The following is a 12,384-nucleotide window of genomic DNA, read 5'->3' on the forward strand; positions in this document are numbered from 1 at the left end:
GTGAAGCCATATGGACCTGATGTTTTCTTTGTGCGAAGATTTTTAATTACAAATACAATACCTTTTATTATATACCAAGCTACTTAGATTTTCCATTTTTTCTTGTGCTAATTTTGGTTAAATTCTATTGTTAAAGGATTTTGTCTTTATCTAAGCTGTGAAATTTATTGGCATAAAGTATGTATAAGGGTCCCTGGTTATTCTTTCAATGTCTGTAGGATCTGTATTGATGTTCCCAGTTTCATTCGTGATACTGGTAATTTGTGGGGTTTTTTTTTCACTTTTTCTTAATCTATTTGGCAAGGTTGTTATGTATTTCACTGATCTTTTCAAACAACCACCTTTTCATGTCATTCATGTTCTCTGTTGATTATCTGTTTTATATTTCATTGATCTCCATTCATGTTTTAATTATTCCTATTCTTCTACTTACTTTTAACAACACTGTTGCCGCCTTTCCCCTCTACCCCGAGTTCCTTAGAATCTAACCCTGTAAGCATTTAGAAGAAATCCGTATGTAAGTTTTGGGGCTCCCCACTTCATGGCTCCTTCCTTTCCAGGATTCCTCTCAATTTTCAGCTGCTCTAACATCCCTGAGTTTTACTCTCTAACTCCTCCAAAAAATTGCTATTTTCTGCTTGAGTTAATATTCCCAAGTACAACACAAACTTGTGAATTTCTTCAAGAGAAAAGACAGATAAATGTGGATCTCGACCAGCTTGGTTTCTTTCTTTCAAGGCTCATATACCCTCCAGTTTCCACCTACTTTTGGTCACTCTCCAGTGCCTTCAAAATGTACCCCCCTTCCTTCCAGAGGTTATAGTTTTAAGGTTATCTGATATAAGCTACTCCAACATTACCAGAAGCCAGAGACTACAATGATCACCTTTGGACAGCAGCAAACATTTATATTCTGAGATCTTGTTTTAAAAAAAAAAAGATCAGAACTTCCCTAGCTCTGGAAACATTGAGGTTAACTGTATAACATATAATCAAGAAATTTTACCACTTGAAAAGAAAATAGAAATCATCCAGTCTAGTGTTTATTCTTTTGGGGAATTCATAAACCACTTTGATAATCTGATGAACACTAGGAATCTTCTATAAGCATGCATAATAAAATGTTTGCGTAACATTTCAAAGATCCTAAAACCCATTTCTCCCAATCTACTTCAATCCTTTCGTTTTATCTGGGCTAAATTTGATATTTGGCTATACATAACTTACACAAGGTTATACAACTAAAGTAATGCTGATAGCGATGATTACGAAAATACCAATCTTGTGTGAAGCACTTTATACTTATTATCTCTAACCTTCATAAAAACCCTGCAAAGTGAGGAAAAGTGAAGCCTAGAGAAATTAAGGAAATTGCCCAAGGCCATAGACTACTAAGTGCCAAAGACTGGCACAGAAATCAAGTCCAAAATGAAAATATTTTTCACTAGAAAAATGCATTAGTGGTAGAAACAAAACCAGGCAGCAAGTCTTTTGACTCTGTCCTCACTGTATAAAGTGGATATGTACGCCCAAGCCACGGCACTGAAGTGAGAATTTAGTAGTGTAAAATAAATTAAATACTGTTATATAACCAAAACCAAACCAAACCCACTGCCATCAAGTCGATTCCAACTCATAGCAACCCTATAGGACAGAGTTATAGTAATGTGTAAATTACACAAATTAGAAAGGTACATTGTATGAAATTGTGAAGCATCTATATGCAACAGCTATCAAAACACCCTTCTAAATGTGATAATAGTAAAGAAAAGTGGTACACATTGTTGTAAAGAGTAAACTTTTTATAAACCCAGGTATATTTCAATAGTCAATATAAATATTCAGATTTAAAAGCAATTTTGCACTGATAGGCCCAAAAAGACCATCTGAATTAAAAAGCTTGGTTACAGTCACTTCCATTTTACTATGAAAGGAATTTATATACATTTTATTTTGTATAGATGAAAGACTTCAGTAAGATTAATATGTATTAGGTTATAGCAACTGTATTCAAATTCATCTCTCTCCAGTCACATATTTTAATCATCCTTGAGAATTCCCAGCATATTTTTCTAAGCACATTAAAAAAAAAAGATCAAATTGAATGTACATAGTATTCATTTTTAAGTTTGCAAGAGATGGTATCAATTCTGAATCATTTAAATATTAGTTTACAAATATTGCTTATAGCTTAATAGCATTGTAGATGCAGCTTCACAAAGATATTGGCTCTAGACAGTAATTATATACTCAGCCTAATGTTTCAGTTAATGGACGCGCATTTCAGTGATAATTGCAATGCTTGAGCATAATGTGCCTTTATTAGTAGTATAAAATAAAGCCAACTTATACCAAATTGAAAAACTAGGCTATTTATTTTCATAATTGCTTAATTTTTATTGTAAAATATTATCATATGGCAAAAATACTCTAACACCAGGATTTTATTTACAATTCTAGAAATATACTTAAAACCTTAGATTATTGTGAACACTGACACAGGCTGTATTTGTGAGAAATGTATTAATGGAATGATCCAAGAAAATAATTAAGAGCCTTACATTAGGAGAATAAAGATCTAGGTTGTAGTTTTCTCTCTAACACTTACTAGTCATGAGACCTTGGGCAAGTCAATTAACCTTACTGGACTTCAGTTTTAATATAGGGTTAATTAATGTTTTAACTGTCTCAAAGTAGCATTTGATCCGTCAAGATCCTCTCTATATGTTGTTGTCGTCGTTAGGTGCTGTCAAGTTGGTTGACTCACAGCAACCCTATGTACAACAGAATGAAACACTGTCTGGTCCTGCACCATAAAAACTTGAAAGTGAAGTATCCTAAAGTGTGATATTCTACCTATGTTCATGAACATTCCTCTTCTATATTTAGAAAAATATACTCACAATTGATAAATCACCAAAAAAAAAGTCTTGTACAAGTTAAAAGCTATAGTCTCAAGATCTGCACCTTCTGATATTTTTTTTCCACTGAAACTTACTAGATGATTTATTTTCTCATTAGCAGAAGCATGTAGAAAGACATCCAAAATACAAGTACAGTACAAGAAAACAAATCAGTCAGTAGGTCCAATTTTAATTAGCAGTCGTTAAAATACCTCATCTTCAACAAAACCATTAAACTGTTCAATGAGAAGGGCTTAACATTGGATAAATATTGCTATAGAAGCCCCCTCCTACTTTTAGTAGTGATATTATTTTTAGGTGTATATGCATTTTTCATACTGTGTACATTTAAATACTGTGATAGCAGAAAGTCTAACGACAATCATTTTGGTAATTTTACACAGGCATACCTAAGAGTGAAATAATTTTTTTTTTTAATAAAATATCTCCAACGTTTATAAAGGGCTTCTATGTCTTCTAACAAACAGCTCCACCCCAAAAGTGGCCTGAGTGTTCCTAGTTATTACAAATGGCAACTGCCCCAACCTGACAATTACATTCTAAATGCTATAGTCAGAAGGTACACACATGATGATAAAATTCTTTAAAGTCAATGAGGTACTAAAAAATGATGAACAACGTAAGGTTTAAAAACACCAAACTTACTATAAAAGGCAAACCTATATGCATTTGGCAGACTTCACAGCATACTATGAAACTAAGTATGATTGAAAGTAATATGACAATCCTTAGACTTTCATCTATACAATCAAATTAACTGTGAAGATATAAAAACAGTTATTTATAATTTTTTTCTCTTAATAAAAAATTATAATGGAAAATACAGAAGAGGAGAAGAAAAAAATTCTCTGTAACTCTGCTATGAGAGATAAAGAAAAGGAAGAGTTTGGTTTATTTCCTTATACTCTTTTTTTCCTCCTTTTATCATATCACAGTGGATATCACATCATTATATATCATAAATATCATAGTATATATTTAATATTGTATACTGTATCCTAGTAACATCAGCATTTTCTCAAGTCATTTCAAGAAATCCTATCTTGATAGATGTTAGCCTGTTTATACTAAATTTACCACTAAAAATACTAATGAAGTGAAGATTGATAATTTTCTAATAATAGATTTCCAGACATGGCATTGTTGCAAAGAATATGCACATTTTTATGGTTCCTCACATATACTGTAAATACTTTTCCAGAAATACTGGATTAGTATAAGCTTTCCTAACAGTTTGGAATAAAAGGCCAAAAGAAATGAATATCAAATACCCACTTAGTCAACTAGCATTTATTTAATACTAGAATGGGTATGTAGGATTTCATTAAGCCAAACAGGCAAATAGCAATCATAAATCAAACAAGCCAAAAATACTTTTGTGAAGGCACTTGTAAAGTCATCCCCCCTTGGGAGGATATCCAGTATGTGAACTGGGACGTAGAACTTCTAGACCAGTGTTTCTCAAAGTATGGTTTAGGGACATTATGCATCAAAACTACTAGGAGTGCTTTTTAAAATATAGATCTCTGGGTCCTTCCCCAGATATACTGTTATCAGAAACTCTGAGGGGTACAGGAATCTTCACAAACTCCCCAGAGGATTCTTATGTACACTACAGTTCCAGGAACCACCTTTCTAGGCGTATCACACTGAGGATTTAGAAGTATACACGTAACTGTAACTGTTTTTTCCCCCTTTTTGGACAGCAATTCACTTTTCAGTTTTTCAGAAATTACTGCAATACAAATAGGAACACAGACAGAAAAATTTTATTCTCTTCAGTAAGGTTACAGAAACAGAAATATCCTTTTCCAGTAAAAGAGTAATGATGAATTAATGTAACTTGAGGTACATTTTTTATTTCCACAACAAAAAAGGCATGTCTTAGGTGGAAATTAGAATCCTAAATATGACCCACATATAGAGCAAGTGTTTTGGAATCTGACCAAACTAGGTCTGAATTCTGCCCCTACCACATTTTATCTGTGAAAATTTTTTGACATACTGTAACTGCAAGATCAAAGTCCTCCAGAAGAGAAAATATTCTTCATATTCACCTTCTATAGTGGTTGAAAACCTGCTGTTTAGTTTATTATGAATGAAATAAATTCCCAATTCCAAATAACCAATCTCATAAGGATCATTTTTGCATCCTCTGAAGTTCATTTCTGGTATTATTACAGTTACTCCATCAAACTCAGATTTACGTAAACAAATTTTCTACTCACCCTATCTTTTACTTCATTGATATCATTCTCTACTGGTGTCTTTATCTTTCTACTCACGACCTTATTATTGAGTAAAAAAATAGCTTCAACTAACAATTAAATTGTTAACAATGAGAAAGGAGAGGGTCCTTCAAACATTTTCTCTCTCAGACTTTTAGATTCCTACTCTTTTTGATGTGAAAAGATTATCCTTTGATTATTATGAAGTTTTTTTTTTTAAAAAAAAACAATTATTTGGGGAGTTGGGAAAGGGAGCTGAAAGTATACAAATTCAGAGGTAAACGTTATTAATATTTTAATATATTTTCTTCCAATCTTTTTTGGTAACTTTAAAAAAACATTTATGTATTTATAATTTGTTAACCCCTTTTTCAATGTAACCTTATACCAAAAACATCATACCATGCCAATAAAACTTTTGCATAAAAGAAAAAAGTCTTGAATGATACAGTGTTTATGCCTAGAAAGTAACAGTAAGGCAATAAGGAACAAAAACTTCACATTCAGTCGAAACAAATTTCATTTTCTGCCTAATATTTCATCATATGGCTGTATAATAACTTATTTAATCAATCTTTTACTCTTTCAAATATCACTGGGATAAATACCTTGATATAAAGCTTTGTCTGCATTCCAAATTATTTCCTCAGGCTAGACTTCCAGACATGAAATACTGCGTCAACAGATAGGAACATTTTTAAGGATCTTGATATTATAATTACATTTTATTTAGTTTGGTTTCTCTGAAGTCAAAACATGAAGGAAAAGTGGGTTACAAAATATGTAAGAGAACAAAAGATAACAGTATTATAACTTTGAAAGTGATAATTTCACAAATACATCTTCAATCTAATACATAGGGAATCCAATCTAATTTACAACATGTAACAAAAAATGAAAAATGGGAAAATTTGTATGTAGCCTGGTCGTAAATTTATAGACCTTAAAGAAAAGATACATGTACAGCAAATTTCAGAAATGTTTCAATTATAACATATGAAGTCCCTACACAAGATTGTAAATATCTTAGTTTATGACAATATACAATTATTTATCCCAAACGATGTTTGTTTGATTTTCTGCCATTGGCTGATTTAACTATTAATATGTATTTAAAAGCAGGCATTAGAATATACATCAGAATTAATTCCCATTTCATTGAGAATTCTGTCTGTATAGGACTTGAGTAGGTATCAGCTATAAAGGCTATGCTATCAGTCCAAATACTAATAAAGTTTTCCATGTAGATATTGCTAGAGGTTTTCCTTTCATAAGAAGACCTAGATTTAAATTAAAATTATAGGTACCCTGTACCTTTAAGGTGACTCCAACAGTCTTGGTCAAAAAGTAAAAATTGAATTTAATGAGCCAATGATTTATAAAAAGAGAACTTAATATAGCTTGCTGATAATCTGTCACTTTGATTAAAATGTATAGCTTCGAATAATCACACAGCTACTTACTTAGTAGACGATTTCTATAACTGCTTCAGATGACGGCTACTAGAGGGTATTTGGAAGGCAACAAATAAGCAAATAAACCAATAACTTTCTTCTCCACACATATGTGACTTTAAGATGTAAGTGTACATGAAGTGAGGTTTGTCTGCACTTCTTGTCATAGAATCTGGTCTATTTTTAGTTGTCTTTCTGTCAGTGTAGAAAGATAACACCAATTCTCTAGTCACTCAGGACCATATGACTCTTATGATTTTATAAAGATCAACTTCTGGGAATTCTGGACCTATTCATATATTACCTAGCAATGATAAACCACCTCATACCTATAAATCAAACCTGCCAGAACAGAAGCCTGATAATCTGTATTTTTAACATGCAATCTAGAAACTCTTACAATCAGGCAAACATGAGAAGCACTATAAGGCAATCTCTGGATTATGAACAAGTTCCACTCCTAAGGCTGTTTTTAAGTCGAATTTGTAGTAAGTTGGAACAGCAAGGTACAGTTCATATCTAACATCAGTTAGTCAAATGTCTTAGCGTATATAGTGTACCCTCCTATGTATTAAAAACATTTAAAAAAATACTTCCAGATACACTAAAACATCTTTAACCTAATAATACAGTAATAACACTAATAATGTTCTGATGCTCATTGCAAAGTAGTACCCATCTGTTATTATGAACCATTACATGTACCTTGAATTTTTAATATAATAGGTTTTACAGGGGTTGGTTCATAACTATGGGTTGTATATAAATTGGATGGACGTTCGTAACCCAGGGACTGTCTATTAGAATTATCTTCCATTTCTCTTTTCTTGTCACAGTATATTATAGAACCACCTCCAATTTTCTACTCATTCAAATAATTTTGCATTCTATACCCAAATTTGATCAGAAAACTAAGTAAACATGACTAGGAAGAGGTTTAGGTTCCAATCTGAGTCTACAGCTGTGTGACAGTAGACAAGTCACTGATTTCTAAAGAATTGAGGGGCAAGGAAAGGAGCCCTGGTGGTGCAGAGGTTAAAACGCTTGGCTGCTACCAAAAGGTTGGTGGTTAGAGCCAACCAGCTGCTCCATGGGAGAAAGATATGACAGTCTGCTTCCGTAAAGATTTACAGCCTTGGAAACCCTGTGGGGCAGTTCTACTCTGTCCTATAGGATTGCTACGAGTCAGAATCGTCGACAGCAGTGGGTTTGGTTTGGGTTTAGGGGGTGCAGGAGGCACCCATATATTTCTTTATTTATAAAAAGAAATGGTTAATGTAGATCAGCTTTTCCCATACTGTATTTTGCAAAACACTAGCAGGTATTTCCCACAGAAAAAGTTTCTACGGTTAAGTAATTTTGATAAATGCTAAGGATTAAAACCTTTAATATGCCAATATGCATTACAAACTTCCAAGAGATAAATACAGTACATTGGCTTCTCCAAACTTATTTGGACAAAAAAAAAAAAATTTTATTTTATAGTACTATTAACTTGTTAACTTCTTTTTTGCAAGAGCCTTGTGATCTGTAGAAAACAGCTTGGAAAATGCTCATTTAAATTATACCTATAGTCCCTTCTGGGTTCTAACATTTTCTAACTCTAAAAACAGTGTGTACTGGTTAAACTGAAGTAAAAAAAGTGACAGCCATGTCACTGTCACCATCATCATCATAGCAGTTCACACTTTTTGAGCACTTATACACCAGGCACTGTGCCAACTATTCTATATACATTCTCATTTAAACTCAAAACTGTTCTAAGAAGTAGGTACTATTATTCCCACTTTCCAGATGGAGAAAAAATGGCTAAGAGAGATTATATATTTGCCTAAGATTACAAGGCTAATAAGTGGCAAAACTAGGCATTAAATCCAAACACACTGATTTTGAAGCCAAGACTCTCAAAACTGACAAAAGTATGCCTTCCAACCTAATTTTGCTACAATATCTGAGGCACTTTTCTTAAAAATATTAATTTTAAAAAGTTAATAAATTCACAGGTAGCCAACATATAATACACACATAAAATACTAAGAATAGGGAAGAATTATAACATCTGAGAACTATGTTCAACGCATTAGCTCAGATTGTAGTTGTTCTTAAAAATTAATACATTAAAAGAAATTTAATAACAATTTTGTCTTTAAAATATCTCTTCATGCATAAAAGCTGTCATTTTAGCGACATCAAAATATTAAGGAGGGCTCTAAGTGTTAAAAAAACAGGAATAAAATCAGAATAACTCAGTTTATTATATGTGCACCTTATATAACCATACACATTTTAGTTCTTAGAGAAGAACGTAGATCCTATTGACTTATATATTCCCCCATAGTATTTTATTTTACTCCAGAACACTTAATTGTGTTCATTCAGAACTTGTTCATAGATTCAGAGGCAGTCGTTTGAAAAGAAGAAGGGGATAATGAGTGGTTTAAAACTGGAAAAGGTATGCAACAGGATTGTATCCCTTCACTTTACTTATTCACTCTGTATGCTGAACATCTGTGAAGCCGGCTGTCATGGTTTGAATTATGTCCCCCAAAAAATGTGTGTATCAATTTTGCTGGGCCATGATTCCCAGAATTGTGTGGTTGGCCTCCATTTTGTGATTGTAATTTTATGTTAAAGAGGATTAGGGTGGGACTGTAACACCACCCTTACTCAGGTCACATCCCTGATCCAATGTAAAGGGAGTTTCCCTAAGGTGTGGCCTGCACCATCTTTTACAAGAGATAAAAGGAGGGGAAGCAAGCAGAGAATTAGGGACCTCATACCACCAAGAAAGAAACACCAGGAGCAGAGTGCATCCTTTGGACCTGAGGTTCCTGTGCAGAGAAGCTCCTATTCCAGGGGAAGACTGATGACAACAAGGACCTTCCTCCAGAGCCAAAAGAGAGAGAAAGCCTTCCCCTGGAGCTGATACCCTGAATTTGGACTTCTAGCCTACTGGACCGTGAGAAAATAAACTTCTCTTTGTTAAAGCCATCTACTTGTGGTATTACTGTTAGAGCAGCACTAGATGACTAAGACACGGGCCTACAGGAAGAAGACGGGGGGCATCAGGATCTGAGGAAGATTCATTAACAACATGTGATATGCAGATGACACAATCTTGCTTGCTGAAAATGAAGATGATTTGAAGTGCTTACTGAAGAAGGTCAAAGACTATAGCCTTTAGTATGGATTATGTCTGCACTTAAAGAAAATAAAAATCCTCACAACTGAACCAATAATCAACATCATGATAAATGGAGAAAAAATTGAAGTTGTCAACAATTTCATTCAACTTAGATCAACGTCCATGGAAGCAGTGGTCAAGAAATCAAACAACGTATTGCACTGGGCAAATCTGCTACAAAATACCTCTTTAAAGTTTTAAAAAGCAAAGATGCCACTTTAATGACTACAGTACACCTGACCCAAGCCATGGTATTTTCAACTGCCTCATATGCATGAGAAAGCTGGACAATGAAAAAGGAAGACAGAATAACTGATGTATTTGAATTGTGGTGTTGACAAAGAATACTGAACAACTGACTGTCGAAAGAATGAACAAATCAATCTTAGAAGAAATACAGCCAGAGTGTTCCTTAGAAGTGACGACAGTGAGACTTCGGTTTGCTTACTTTGGACATGTCATCAGGAAATGTCAGTCGCTAGAAAAGGACATGGTGTTTGGCAGAGGGTCAGCAAAAATGAGGGAAACCCTCAGTGAGAATGGACTGATACAATGTACTCAAGCATACCAACAATTATGAAGATGGCACAGGACAGCAACTTTTCATTCTGTTATACAGAAGGTCACCATGAGTCAGAGCCTGCTCAAAAGCAACTAATAACAACGGGATGAGTATTTTAGCAGTGTCTAACATATAACGGACAAGTGTCCATTTTCTCCCTACGCTTCTCTAGAGATTACGTTAAAATAAATGTGAGAAAGGAAGGAGATGCCAGTTGAAAAAATGAGGGGAGGCCAGACAGACAAACAAAAAAACTAGTTCTCTGTGATGGTAAAAAGAAGAAAGACGAAACATCTGCCTTCAAGCGAATAATCAAGTGGTTCTAAAACTTCAGTGAGCAAAAGAATCAGCTGAAGGGCTTCCTGAAACACAGAACCCTGGGATCCCTGGGAGCCTCTCAGAGCTTCTGATTCAGTAGAACTGGGGTGTGGCCCAAGAATATGGATTTCTAACAAATTTCCAGGTAGATTAATGCTACTGATCTGAGGCCTCATTTTGTTCTATTTCAACATTTCTAATCTTTTAAAACACTATCCTCTTCTGATGAACAGAAAAATCTTACCTCTTTTCTTCCATTCTGATATTCTCTCTCTCTTCTACCCTCCAAGAAAACAAACCCATTCATTTTCCTTCTCTTATGATTCACTGCTATACAGGAATGCAAAAAGAAACTTGTACACCAATGTTCATTGCAGCACTATTCAGTATTCACGACAGCCGAAAGGTAGAAACATTATTAATACCTGCCCCAAAGATGAACTGATTCTGAATTCTTCACCAAAAAAAAAAAAAAATCAACCTGTGATAAATCTGTCATTTTCTAATATGGATTGGGAATTAGATGTTAGACATTCGACGTTCCAAAGATTAGATTACATGTTATTCTTTCACAAGATAATTTTTCCATTACATTTAATATACAGAAATATAACCTTAAAAACATTTAGTCCTATCTTCTTATTCTTACCAATAACAGTAGCTAACATTTTTTAAGCCCCTGCATAGTATTAAAGTCTACGGTAGGTACTTGACACAGAATTTACTTAATCCTCACAACTCTGTAAGGTTAAGTATCACTCCTGTTAATAGGTAAGGAAACTGATATTCAGAAAAGTTAATGGATTTGCCAAGGGAAGTGAGAGCTAGTAAGAGGAGCCCAGAGTATGCTTGAAGTCTATTTGACTAACAGCCAAAGTTGCTTCTGACTGCAACAGTATACCTTTATTCGACAAATCCTTCCTTAATTGGATTGTTGGTAACTACCTTATTTGGGGAGGGAAAAAAATCACTGGTCAAGTTTCTAGAATATATAGCCTTTATTTTTCCACACTGCCTACGAGAAATAAATAAGGTGACTACCTTTACAATTGCTACCTTGGGTTGCTTTTTAAAAATTCAAAAATAAATAATCATCTTTGTTTTCTTGTAACAGATAACAGAGGTTATATGCAGCTCTCATTATGATACTTTCTTAAACTCTAACCGCTAAACTTAAATGAGAGGCATTTGGTACAATCCGAAAAATATTCAGTTCAATTAAAAGTAATTGATGCATGGTGAAATAATTCTTCCCAAAGCTGCTGTAAAATCTTCAAAAAAATAAAGCTACTTAATAATTTTCATCTCCTACAGGCTAGAGAGAAGCATTATTGCATATTAAAAATTGGAGTGTAGTTTTCCCAGAGGTAAAAGAAAGTTATTAAAACAACCTATTTATTGTTGATATAACTATCCATTTGTGCCACACAAAAAGTAACAAATTTCAGTACATTAAAAGAAAAGCTAATTAAGGCATAATTAGTATTTTCTGTATTTTGATAATTAGGGGTTAGTTGGCTATTCCTTTTCAAATTTCTATTTGATGCACCCCGACAATGCCTTTAATGAGCAAATAACGCTATTGAATCCCTCATGGCAGAGCAGTTTAGTGACCACTACTACATTACTTTCATTTATCACTGCCTCTTTACCTATAAATTAATCTAGCCCTGTAGCTATGCTGATCTACTTTATATCAATTTCTTCATCCATA

At 33.8% G+C, this 12,384-nt stretch overlaps 1 protein-coding gene across 1 annotated transcript in view; it reads right to left on the reverse strand.

Annotated features, from left to right (window-relative positions):
• Positions 1–5,686: 5,686 nt before the first annotated feature.
• The window catches only part of LOC101355928 (ran-binding protein 17), a 110,298-nt gene continuing 103,600 nt past the window's right edge, over positions 5,687–12,384 (reverse strand). Inside the window, exon 16 of the mRNA XM_023726509.1 lies at positions 5,687–5,895. The gene's annotated coding sequence lies outside the window, so the exon portion shown is untranslated. The remainder of the gene's footprint in view (positions 5,896–12,384) is intronic.

This window comes from Trichechus manatus, unplaced genomic scaffold, assembly GCF_000243295.1.
Source record: "Trichechus manatus latirostris isolate Lorelei unplaced genomic scaffold, TriManLat1.0 scaffold00011, whole genome shotgun sequence".
Classification (NCBI taxonomy): Eukaryota; Metazoa; Chordata; class Mammalia; order Sirenia; family Trichechidae; genus Trichechus; species Trichechus manatus.